At 41.0% G+C, this 13,530-nt stretch overlaps 1 long non-coding RNA gene across 1 annotated transcript; it reads left to right on the top strand.

Annotated features, from left to right (window-relative positions):
• The first annotated feature begins 7,679 nt into the window (after nucleotides 1-7,679).
• On the top strand, nucleotides 7,680-13,249 carry LOC132597752 (uncharacterized). Its single transcript, XR_009565041.1, has 3 exons — nucleotides 7,680-7,799; nucleotides 11,548-11,767; nucleotides 12,451-13,249. It is a non-coding gene; the product is annotated as an uncharacterized lncRNA (long non-coding RNA).
• Nucleotides 13,250-13,530: the final 281 nt, after the last annotated feature.

Raw genomic sequence — 13,530 nt, 5'->3', positions numbered from 1 at the left:
GATGAGCTCCTGCTTCCCTCAGAAGGTCAGGTGGCGCTTCTGGGAGGTACTGGGAAGAGCACAGGGTGTGGAGACTGAAGATTCCATTCAAGTTTCAACCCCATCACTGGCTTCTTTTCTTTTCTTTTTTTCTAAAGATTTAATCTTATTTTAGTTTTGGCTGCATTGGGTCTTCGTTGCTGCACACAGGCTTTCTCTTGTTGTGGCGAGTGGGTGCTACTCTTGGTTGCAGTGCTTGGGCTTCTCCTCGTGGTGGCTTCTCTTGTTGCAGAACATGGGCTCTAGGCGCGTGGACCTCAGTAGTTGTGGCTCGCAGGCTCTAGAGTGCAGGCTCAGTAGTTGTGGCTCATGGGCTTAGTTGCCCCGTGACATGTGGGATCTTCTGGGACCAGGGATCGAACCCATGTCCCCTGCATTGGCAGGCGGATTCCTATCCACTGTGCCACCAGGGAAGTCCCCCTGTCACTGGCTTCTTATATGACCTCGTGCAAGTTGCTTAACCTCTCTGAACCTCTGTTTCTTCATCTATAAACTAAGACCAATGAGATTTAAATGAGTTCTTATGGAAAAGCAAGTATAGAAATATTTTGTAGACTCTGGTTCTCTGGAAAATAAGATGCTATCATTCTCTTATGTCAAACAGCTTTGTCTGCTAAAGGGATGAATGTATCTCTCCTAGAAAGGAAATTGCCAAGGCCCAGTTTGGGGTGAAGGATAAATAATTACTACTAAAAGACAGTGGGAATGAAAGGTCAGATATTAAGTCTCCTCCAAGGACTCACCAAAAATACAAGTGCTTAATGACTGGAAAATATGCTCTTTTGCAAATAGGCTGCTGCTTTCTCCTCATTCTTCCTTAAAACTCTCCCATCTGTTGATGGGTTGGCTCTGAAGATAGAAACGAGACAAAAAGGGGGCCTGCCTCTGGGTACCTTTGGAGAGACTAGCGCATTGCTGTTGGCTCCCCTGCCAGAGGTCTGCTTTCAAGTTCATTTGCGAGGCCCTGGACAATGAGACTATGTTACCACCCAACATTTCTTCACTTGCCACATGCAGGCAGGTCTGTGTGCCAGCAGCCGACAGCTGTGTTTACAACTTCCCATCACCCTTGTTAATTAATGGATTCTGGGCCTGTTGCTCACCCTGAATAGACTTCTGCAGCATGGGATGGCGGCAGGTCATCCCTGCAGGAGACAGCATCTGGGCACTGGTCTTAATTGGAGGCAGTGCAGGACATGCGTGGGGATGGGTAAAAAATGGCTGAGACAATAGAACGCAAGCCTTATGCACAAAGGTCAACCATCCTAATAAAATTCACAGAGGCTCTCAGCTTCAGTTTCCACAACTTTGAAAACTGGCTCCCAATTTACAAAAGTACAGCACATTTCAGATCACATGTCATACAAAGTGTCCCTGAAGATGTGAACTAAAAATTATAACCACTTCCACTGAAATGATCGATTATTCCCTGGATTGTAAGATGTGCCAATAAATCTTATCAGAGGGTGTAAAGAAGCAGCTACCAGGTCCCATGGCAATTCCAAGGGAGAAAGGGCGTCTGTCTCATTTTCTCAAAAGCCCTGCCTCAACAGAGACTCCAACCTTGGAAAGCTCTAAAATGAAAGCAAGGAGGGGGACTCATCTGGTGGCGCAGTGGTTAAGAATCCACCTGCCAATGCAGAGAACATGGGTTCGATGCCTTGTCCAGGAAGATCCCACATGCTGTGGAGCAACTAAGCCCGTGCACCACAACTTCTGAGCTGGCTCTAGAGCCCACGTGCTGCAACTACTGAAGCCCGCGTGCCTAGAGCCCGTGTTCCGCAACAAGAGAAGCCACCGCAGTGAGAAGCCCGCACACCACCACGAAGAGTAGCCCCCGCTCGCCGCAACTAGAGAAAGCCCATGTGCAGCAAAGAAGACCCAACGCAGCCAAAAATAAATAAATAAAATATTAAATTACTTTTAAAAAATTAGAAACTAAAAAAATGGAAGCAAGGGAAATTGAACTAGAAAATGGCCTCAGTCTTTAGAGTTTTACTCTAGAGACAAAAATGTCTCTTTGTGTGATTGTAATGGCAAATGAATTATATCCTCAAACCAGGTTGTTCTGTGTGACTAGAGTCAAGCATAAATAACATGACAGAACAGACTTGCTATCAAAATACTCATGTTTTAGAAGATCACCATGAACAGAAAAACTTAGGTTTTCATAGATAAAGAAATTATCCCTGTCTTTTAGAATGTAATAGATCTAAGAGTCTTTGTGATTATCTAATAGAAAAAAAAAAAAAAACCTGCAATACCAGGTGCCTAGTAAGCATAATTGAACTCAGGTTTTCCATCATAATTCCGGCTCTATCACCAGCCAGCTGTGTGACCCTTGACTGCTCCCCTCCCCGTATGTCATCACTTTCCTCGTCTGCAAAGTGACAGTAACAACACCTGGCTTGGTTCCTGCATTTCCCAGGGCCGTTGGTTCATAAAAGAGGATGGATAGGAAACTGATTGGCAAACGTGCAGGAGGAATATGATGATGACGATTATATTCTGGGGTAGAGTGTTTTAATGTTTTGCTGCTGCTGCTGTTGTTATTGTTGTTGTTGTTGTCGTTTTGCTCCTTACAAAGAGCTTTTACAAGCTCTGTGTTTCAAAATATATTTTTTAAAGTTTGTTCCATTTTGGAATGTTTGGTGGCACGAGGCAGGGATATACTTATGAGTTGTCTCTAAAACATAATTTACAAAGACAGTTAAGGAATACCACCCTTTAAAAATATTGTTTGAAAAGAAGAAAAAAAGGAAATATTAGCCTAATAAAGGAAATATGAATAAACATTTTATAAAGTAGAACAAATACTAAGTGACAGTTTAACTAAAGACATCAGATGGAGTGTGTCTGGGAACGAAACTCAGTACATGGTGTCACACTTGAAAGAACATACAGACAAATACATTGATATATTCCTGGAATAATTTAGACTCTCAACATTCATGTGAGAAATTGCTGTTTTTCTCTGGAGTCACAGAATTTTACTATACCGTATTTTCTTTACAGCTGGGAAACAAAGAAAGAAAAATGTTCTCAAAACCCAGTTATGGATGGCATTATGCCGCTTGAAAGAAGCAAAACTCAAAAAGCTACATACAGTATTGTTCCACTTATGTGACATTCTCAAAAATACAAAACTATAGTGACAGAGAATAGATCAGCGGTCACCAGGGGTTCAGGTTGGGGGTGGGTGAGCCCAGAGAGGGATAGCATGAGAGTTTTTTGGGGTGACTGAACTGTACTGCATCCTGACTCAGATTGTGGTTTACAAATCTATACCTGTATTAAAACTCATAGAACTGTACACCAAAAATAAATCAATTTTATTGTATGATTGTTTAAAAATAAAATGAATAAAAGGGGGAAAAGAGAAAAAATAATCACATCACTGAATCATACGTAGGAGAACACAGGCCTTGTCCTCTGAAATGTCACAGCTGTATTTGTAAACAAGCTTTACCACAGCACTTTCCAAGATTAATGGGCACAGAATTCACTTCGCTCTTTAGTTACAATGAAGATGCTCATTCCGTGGGTCTGGAATGGGGCCTGAGTTTTTGCATTTCTATAAAGTTCCCAAGTGATGCTTCTGCACCTATAGATAACACTGTAGAATGTGTAGGCTTTAGTACAGGTAGAACAATTGCAGCAAATATATATAGGTGCTGTCATGCTAAACGTCCGCATCACTTACCCGTAGCAGAGATCACTAATTGGTCAAACACATTTTCTTCCTAAGCCCAGATTAGGACCACCAGATAGAGTGCAGTCAAGGGCAAGTGAAGCTCAATAAGGAAGATTATGTGAGATGAAACCTACTGGTCACCTTGACCCACAGTGCTGAGGCAAGTCCCATCCATCGACATTGCAAAGAATCCACTTAGAAAACCCACTTCCTTTCTCAGGCCTTAATGTCCTGGCTCCAAAACTCTGTGTCCCAGCCAAATTAGCCACAGCTAATTACAGATGTATCCCCCCCAGCAGAGATAAACAAGCCTATCTTTCCAATTAGGCTGTAGATGGCTTCGGGGTTAGGGATGTGTCATCTACTTCATTTATTTTAGTAACTCCCTTAATGTCACTTTAAGCCTCAGTTTCTTTATCTACAAAATAAAGATAATAATACTATCTCATAAGGTTGTTGTGAGAATTAAGAAGAAATGAATGTGAAGTGCTTAGAACAGCACTCTGCCCAGAGTAAGACTCAGTCGTTGATAATTGTTATCACTCTTCCCCAAGGATGCCCAGGGCTGTGCCACGCCCATGGCAAATGTTCAAAAATACCTGCTATAGGGAAGCCAAGAATGAAGAGTGAAGCGAGCACTGAACCTGGAGCCAGAAGATGGGGGTCACAGCATCAGCCCTGTTGCTCTACCTGTCTGAACTTTCATTTACCAGGGTAATGAAAAATGGAATGTTATTTTTGTGATTACCTTCAGTTGTGACATTCTGTATACATGTCTGTATGTATCGATAACATTACATAACACTCCTGGGCTTCGTTCCACCATTAAAAAAAAATCTGTATAGTATCCTAAGTATCCACATGAGAGCAAAAGAAAATTATACTACTTCCAAAATCTAGGCAATAATGGAGAGTTCATTTTCACCTGAGTTACTGGTTTTCTGCCACTGGAGGGCGTGTGGTGCTTGGTTGTAAACTATCCCTCTGGGCTTTCGCTGATTTACTCACAGTTTCAATGTCAGTCCATCGAATTGGAATCAGAGCATCAAAGAAACCACCTCCCGCATTTGACAGTTAACGGATGAGGTGTAGCCCCAAGAGATTATGTGAGTTGGTAAAGTCAACAGAGAGAAAAGTCTACTTAATCTGCCTGGTGCCATTTCGACTACCTTTATTTCCCCTTAAAAGTAGCCCCATACAGACCTCCAGGCCACATCCTCTCTTAACCCACTTATGAGCGAATGTCTTCTGCTCCTCTCTCCTGCGCGTGGCTTCTCGAAGTTGCCTTGTCTTTTTCACAAATCTCCAGCAGAAACTAGATCCTGGTCCTCTTGAATATGGCCTAGTGGGTGGAATGGGTTTAGATCATAGACAGCCAGAGTCCACTTACTGAGCTATAGAAGATTTGCTCCATTCGTTATCTGGGATATGAATGGTGCAAAAGGTGGAAGAAATGGTGCTTTCCAGGCAGCCAGTTTTTACTGAAACTCTAGTGTCCACTAAGTGCAAGGAATGGGTCCTACCCTTTAAAGAGCTCCCAAACTAATTAGGGTGATTAAATAGAGAATGGGAGGGAAAGGACACAAAATGACAAGTCTTGAAGGAACTTTAGGAATCAAGTGTTAGGAATATAGACTTCTCTCTTGCTACGTGTGATCAATTGAAGTTCTATGTTGGAAACAATTGGGAGGTGTCTTTCCAATTTGGAGAGAATGAGTGCTGTGATCAATTACTCATGCCTGCCATGGGCACAGAATGAAGTTAAGATATGCATGGATTTACCAACCCTGATTTCCAATCCAGACCCCACATTTATTTTTTTTCAGTTGTGGAAGCTAAGGCCCAAGAAAAGGAAAGGAACCTGGTCAAGGTCTTTCAGTTAAGTGTCAAAGGATAAGTGTTCAAAGCATTATAACCCTAGGCAGATCAATCCAGGATTAGAGGAGGGTGTTTTTACTGTTCTGAAAGCCCTGGATGGTTCTCCCCACCTCACTTAGTCATTCCTGGCACACTGTGGACTGATTTGTTTCTTCTTCTGAAAAAAACCCATAATTTCTTCTTTCTTTTTCATTTTTTCTTATGCAGTTGTTGCTACTTATAAAAGAATGCATGTCACACACATAAATAACAAAGCATAAAATGTAATACATTTTATGTATTCTACCCCTTAATTCTACCCCCTGTGATCTACCCCTTAATTTAAGAAATAGAAGCTATTCTTGTGCTCCTCCCTCATCCAATCTCTTTACCTCCCTGCCAAGAGGTATCCACTATCTTAAGTTTAGCTTTTTTTCTTCATTCCCTTAGTTTCAAGATTTGCTACATAAGTATATATCCTTAGACATTGCACTTCTTGTTTCTTTCATTTACTTTTAAATGCTGTGTAATGGAATCATGGAGTTTGCATTCTCCTGCAGCTTGATTTTTCACTCAAAATAATATTTCAAAAATTTCCAAAGTTGTAGTTTATTCATCATTATTACTGTATAGTATTCTATTGTGTGAATATATCACAATTTATTTATCCATTCTATTGTTGATAAATATTTGAATGCTTTCCAGGGTGTTTTTTTCTTTTAATTGTTAAGGATAATTCTACTGTGAACAATTTTTTTATGTGTTTCCTGGTACACACAGGCAACATTTCTCTAGAGCAGTAGTTCTCAATCAGGGCAATTTCGCCTCTCACGGGACATTTGGCAATGTCTGGATACATGTGTTGTTGTCACAACTGGGGGGATGGGGTGGAGAAAGCAGGGGGCAGAAAACTGCTACTGGCTAATGGGTAGGGGCTAGAATGCTGATAAACAACCTAAAATGCATAGGCTCCAGGAAGAGAAGGAGGAAACGATTTATAAATGGCAGAACTCCAGGCATTGGAGGCACTGGGGGATGTTTACATAGGGTCTACCCAGAACCACTCCAGAAAGAACAGGAGGCAGCTGCCAACTTGTGAGGAGGGAGGCCCAGCTCTCCACACATCTTGTGGCTGAGCCTGTGGCTCCAGCTGCCCAATTCTCAGCCCCAATCAGTAGCCAAAGGCAGAGAAGGCAGTGAGGGAGGTGCTCAGTGGCGTGCTGGAGCCAGTAGCACAGGCTCCTAAGAGCCAACTGCGCTCACCTTGCCCCGATTGCATGTTCAGTGACATCACCTCTGCAGCTTAAAATGAGCCATTGGTCCTCATGCCCCTAGTCAGCCTATCTGCAGCCTATTTCCCCAAATATATCATCTCCCATTCTCCTCCCCATCATGAAGCTCCAGCCACATAGACTTTCTTTTCCTTCCTCAAACTTGCTAACGTCTTTGCCATTGCAGTTTTGTGAGCCTGGCACGTTCTGTATATGGCTGTCTCCTTCTTACCTCAGTACAAAAATCATCTCAGAGAGGTCTTCCTTGATCACTCAGTAAAATTCCACCCATTCTGCCCCCCACCCCAAGGCATTCTCTATCACAGCACTCTGTTTTGTTTTCTTCCCACTCCTATCCTTAACTGAAATCATATGATTTTGTTGTTCACTTGTTTATTTTCTGTGCTTTCCCCTAGGATGTAAGCACCACCAGGTCAGGGACCCTGACTGCTTGGCTTTAATCTGTGCCTTCAACATCCTGCGTAAAGCCTGGCGCGTGGTAGACGATCAACGAATATTCGTCGCACAAATGAATGAATTTAACGTTGTTGAATGTTTGGTCGTAGATGGTGGCACAAGAATCCAACCAGACCTGTCCCGGATGTTCACAAAAGCGACATTCTCTTACTATCCTCATCTTCCAGTGGGAGGGCTCTGCTTGGTACTTATACTCCTATCCTCGAAGGGAGATGTTCACTTCACCCTGAATTGATTTCAGAAGTGCAAAGAAACTCAAATGCTCTACAGTACAAATAAAACCACCCATGTCCTTAACTCTTTTCCTTCCAGTGTGCATTATTTTTCTGATTTGCAGGATACTGGAAGAAGGTCTGGGACCTAATCAGAGAAAAAGGTCCTCCATAATACAGCTCCTCTACAGGGAAAGTTCCAACATTTGATCTCTTCCCAACAACTTCCCAGCCTCCCACTCCAGTGCTGTGAGTTTCTATCTGTGTGATCTGTGTCCTATTCTCTCTCTCTGTCTCCAGCTGTGCATGTATGTCTCTCTGATTCTCTGCAGCGATTGCCAAAAATCTCTTAATCTCCTTTGGATATAATCTCCTGTTCTATTTTAGTCTTGCAGTTTTTTCTCAATCTCAAAAGAAGCCTAAATTGGGCAAAGCCGGTTTGGTCAGTTTATTTTCAAATTTACCTGAAGGGAAATCTTGGTATCAATCACATAAAAAGAGGATACCTTTCTCCCCTTTCTTTTAAAGAGAACCCCAGGGCCTGGTCTAGACCCCAAAAGCAAGATCTGGCCTTTAAAGCTTAATACAAACTTTGGTTTTCTCAAGATCCCCCTGTTGGATCTGCTCTCAAAGGAATATGTTAAATGAAGATGAAAATAAATGCCTAATAACTCTGCTGTGACCATAAAGATGATATACCCTGCCCTGTCTACACAGCTTTTGGTTTTGCTCCCTGAATTCTCTCCCTTCCTTAATTATGATATATATTGCTAAGAACTTGGTGTTCTGTGTGAGTTGTCCATTAGGAGATTTTAACTAGATAAGGAGTCCTGACTTTGCCCCAAGCCCTACCCCCATGATACTAATAATCTAGCTAAGTTGAAAAGTGATTTAACACAGCTTTTATGCTCTACAAGCTAACAGTAAACTTCTATTATTTGCCCAACATATGTCCTGAGGTCTTTGCAAATCTCTAATTTTGAGACCACCCATGGCATATAATTTTCCCTGGTAAATGTATATTTAACCTTGCAGTGCAATCCTCGTCTTACTTGATCCCAGCTAATATAACTGACTGTTCCTTCCTTTTTGAAATATTCTTCCTCTGGTTTCCATTCTCTCAGTTTCCTTTATTGGCTCCACCGTCTCTGCTAAATATTGAAGTCCTCAAAGCACAGTGCTGAGCCCTTTTTCTTCTCACTTGACATGTTTACCACAAGGGTTCTTACTCATTTCCCGAAACTTTAAAGACCATCCTTATGCCAATGATTCCCGTATTTATCTCTCTATTCCAGATAGCTCCTTGACCTTAGTCAATACTTGCAACTGTTTATTGCATGCTTGTGCCTGATATCTGCTTAACATTTCTATAATTGAACTCTTGATTATCTCTGTTAAGCCTTTTATTCTGGCAGTCTTCTCCATCTCAACAAATGTCACCTTTATCTACCCATTTGCTCAAGCCAGGAAAACTTGAGTCATCCTAAATTCTTCCTTCTCCCCCACCCTCATCTTCTCACATTCAATCCATCACCAAATCCTATAATTCCTATTTCCAAAATGCATCTCAAATCCATCCCCTCTTTCCCATCATAATTGCCACTCCCCAAGTCTAAGATGCCATGACCTGGCTGTCCCCTTCCAAAGCATAAGTACACAAACATCAACTACACAAAGCAGCCAGGATGATCCTTTAAAATTATACCTCAGATCATGTCATCCGCTGGCACCAGTCTCTTTAATGGCTTCTCTCTGCACTGTAATAAAAACCCCAGATCCTTCCCAGGGCCCACAAAGCACGCTAGGATCTTATCATCCACCTCTCCAGCCTCATCTGCCACTCTCCCGGCACCCACTCTGCCCAGCCACCATGTACCAAATCAATACACAGAAACCTTAATGAGCTGGAATGCTCGGGGTGACAGAGGGATAAGCAAAACAGATTTTGTGTTTCCACTCTTTGGGGTTGAAAGTCTTTCCAGAAAGTAGGAACCCTCCGTGCTGTTCTGGAAGTCAAAGTCAGCAAAAAATGACAGTAGTGTTCTTTGTAAACTGAAAATTTGCCAGGGCTTTGGCACCATTTTTCACCAGTAACAACTATACCAGTTACTGTTCAGGGTAGTGGGTAAAGATGAAAAAGTCATCGGAATGAATTTTTACAGTTTTCACAAAATCCACCGGGATTGACTTGTGCTATTTTTTTAGGAGAACTAAGCTACTTATGTAGCTGTCTGTTCACTGTCCTCTTGCTCTTAACAGTGGAATATGGAGAGAGCTTCTTAATCGTCAACACACATGGCTCATCAATCCCACTTAGTCAAGACAGCTTTCATCTGTGTATGTACGTGTATTTGCATATGCAGCTCTGTGTCATGGGAAAGTTATTTAAGTTTTGTGACCCTCAGTTTTCTCAGTTGTGAAAAAGGATGATAAAAATCAAGGTAGTCACAAGTCTATATGAAGCATTCAGAACACTAAGCCCTTAAATTGGTTGTTATTAACAGCAAGTGGGGAGGGAAGATGCATAAATAAATCTTCCTCTATAGTTTACCTCACTTTCTCCCAAACCAAGATTATCTCACTTTGCTGTTACCAATTGTTAAAAATTTAGGCTCATAAGTACTATATAATTTGCTTTTCCCAACGACATCTCTGTACTCTCCAAAACAGACATTCTAGGGTTGGGCAGTGGTTAGGGAGACCCTATTCATGCCACAGTGGCCATGTTTTGAGCCCTTGCAAAATTCCTCTTTCTGGACATAAACACTTTTAAAACAGAGTGCTGTTATCTCAAGGTCTGGCCCCTGGGTTTTAGATAAGCTGGGACTTTCCATCAGTCTCCTTTCCTGCTCATGGTAAACATCATCTCTCTCAGAATGTGCCCTGTCTCCCTTGTAGGGCTCCAGACAAGTCAGATATTCAAACAAAAGGTTCCTGACACTGCCGTGAAGAAGGATGATGCTGGGAGGGGTTTTCCATGTTACACCAGATTTGAAGGCCAAAGGGTCAACTTGGGCAACTCGGGTCCTCCATCAATAACTCCAGCCAGGACAGGAGCATCAATTCCCTTCATCTTAACCAAGACCTATGATCACTCTGTTGGAAGCTGAGTCAATGGCCCCAGATAATTTAACATTCTTCCCCTTACTAGGTTAGCCTCAAATAGAACATCATGGGCCCATCTAAAGCCAGCAAGATTTAAAGAAAGTTGGGGAGTTTCCAGCTGTACATAGAAAACATATTTACTCTATGGGAGATAAAAATGCAGGGGAGAGGTAGCTTTCTTTGGGAAAATTTATTGAACCTTTTTAAAGAGTGATGGTACAGAGATTCAGATGTCTAAAGCAGAAGCCCAGAGAAGACAATCACATGGTTATTCCTTTAAGTTCCCATAATTAACTTATACTGCAAATTTGTATAAACGAATGAGTTATGAAACAACAGAATGCAAAGAATGACTCTTCCATTTCTACAAATGAGAGATTTATACTAGCAAATTATAGGTCATTGTCCAAAAGCTAACCATATCAGAAATCCTTGAATATGATGATTATGTCACTCTTGTTTTTATTAGTATTCACTTATAAACAAAAGAGTCAATAAAACTCCTGGTCAACGTGTAAGACATTAGAAGACCAATTAGCAAAAATTATCTACACCAAAAGAGTCAAGGGTAAACCTGGTTTCAGTTATTAAAAGGGGAAAACACACACATGTGAAGCAAAACAAGTATGGTCTGTAGCTTTCGAAGAATTGGAAACAGAGATATTTAAGGAAAACCAGTTGTCAACCGCGTGGCAACATTGGTGTAACACATACTGTTTGGGGGTTCATTCTGTACTAGTGACAATGTGAAAGAGATGTGATATGTCACCAGGAGATATCTGTCATCAGAGTCTGTGTGTGTCTCGATTTGTTATGCTATATTAATCTAAAAGAGAACAGTAATTTTTTTTAAAGGGCTGTGTCTGTAAGAAATTATTTTTTAACCTTCCAGATCACCTCCATACCTGTTATCTTATGCCATTTCCTCTCCCGGGTCCAGGAGGAGACCTGCCTGTCTGTGAACTGAGAGATAAAGAGGGAGGCTCTGGGTTTTGGATGGGCATCCACGCTGGTCACACATCATGCTGGAGGCCAGAGTTTTATGGCTTTTGAGTTGCCTTCTACATGATCCTCAAGAAGGGGATACAAAGATCCAGACTCCAGAATTTAAGGTAAGTATGAAATGTTCTAATAGTCATTTTGTTTCTAACATCTTACGCAGAGAGGTGAAAAAAATTTCTCAAAAGAGTCTGCTTCAGAAACAAGGACTTGAAAAATGATGCTAAAGCTTTCAATTTCTCTTCTTTCTTGGTTCACTTCCTACCCGTCTCTCCTTCCTCTGATTTGCCCTTTCTTCATTAATACATCTCTAACTTGGTAGATTTTCAAATAGAACATCTTTTCCAGAACTGGACTGTAGTGTTCATTTATCTTTAACCGGAATACAATGCATGATATGGAATCCCCTGAAACATAAGGTCAGACTATTATTACTGATTCAACATTTTTTAAACTGATGAATTTGAAATGCAAATTGAAAACTGTCTTTTTTTAAAAAAAAAAGAAAAACTAAATTAGTAATTTTTTTTTTCCAGAATCAGTCTCTATACTTTTTGTCCCAGAGCAAAAAACAAACAAACAAAAAAGGCATATGCAGTTCATTTTGCATTATGAGGTCATCAGCGCTTCTGGTTGCTCCTCTGTTTTATTCTTAAGTTCCCCTAGGCTTCCACATGAATGCCAACACAACAAGGAAAACCCTCCCCACCCCCTACTTTGAATTTTAAGGAGTAAATACTGATGTAGACACAACCAACCATGTACTTTCTCAACACTCTCCTCTTACTTCCCATAGAAAGCAGGAGCAGAAGGATGATAAAGGGAAGAAGGATGAAGATGAGATGGAACCAGAGTGGTTTTCAAAACATCAGATCTACTCCTAATATGCCCCTTCTCAAAAGCCTTCGTGTTGACTCCCAGCCAACAGACCAACCCACCCTGTAGAGAAAAATTCAAGCACCCTAACCTAGCCTTTCTCTGTCTCCCCTCCCATCATCCTCTTCGTTCCAGCCACACCATCTGCCATCTGTCAGTTCCTCTCCAGACACATTCTGTCCTTTCCAATTCCCCTACTCTTCATAGGTTTCTTACAGACCATGACTGGTCTTCATAGTATTTGTCCTCTCAGGCCAGCTTGCAGAATGCTCACTCTTACTTATTGTCTATGGGTGTTTGCTAAGTTGAGATTACCGGACAGTATTTGAAGTCTCCAACTTTGTTAGCATTTTTACACTGCTTATTAGTAGGTTAAGAAGGCATGTGCATGGATAAAATGTAAATTAGTGTAATCTTCCAGAAGAGGAATTTTTTTAATTTGTATTTTATGTTGGAGTATAGTTGATATACAGTGTTGTATTAGTTTCAGGTGTACAGCAAAGTGATTCAGTTATACATATACATATATCTATTCCTTTTCAGGTTCTTTTCCCATATAGGTTATTACAGAATATTGAGTAGAGTTCCCTGTGCTATATAATAGGTCCTTGTTGATTATTTTATATAGTAGTGTGTATATGTTAATCCCGACCTCCTCATTTATCCCTCCCCACTAACTTTCCCTTTTAGTAACCATAAGTTTGTTTTCTGTGAGTCTGTTTCTGTTTCATAAACAAGTTCATTTGGGCCTCTCGCTTTCTGAGATGACCCACACTCTTTCTACAAAGTGTGTATCTCTCAATAAATTTACTTCATACCTAAAAAAAGAAAGTTCATTTGTATCTTTTTTTTAGATTCCATATGTAAGTGATATCATATGATATTTGTCTTTCTCTGTCTGACTTACTTCACAGAAGAGGAATTTGACCATGTATTTTCAGAAGTGGAGTTGTCACTCCTGGCTCAGCAACTACACTTCCGAAAATTTATTCTAATGAAT

The sequence above is a fragment of the Globicephala melas genome, chromosome 8 (assembly GCF_963455315.2).
Source record: "Globicephala melas chromosome 8, mGloMel1.2, whole genome shotgun sequence".
In the NCBI taxonomy this organism is placed as follows: domain Eukaryota; kingdom Metazoa; phylum Chordata; class Mammalia; order Artiodactyla; family Delphinidae; genus Globicephala; species Globicephala melas.
This window is presented reverse-complemented; position numbering and strand designations above follow the sequence as displayed.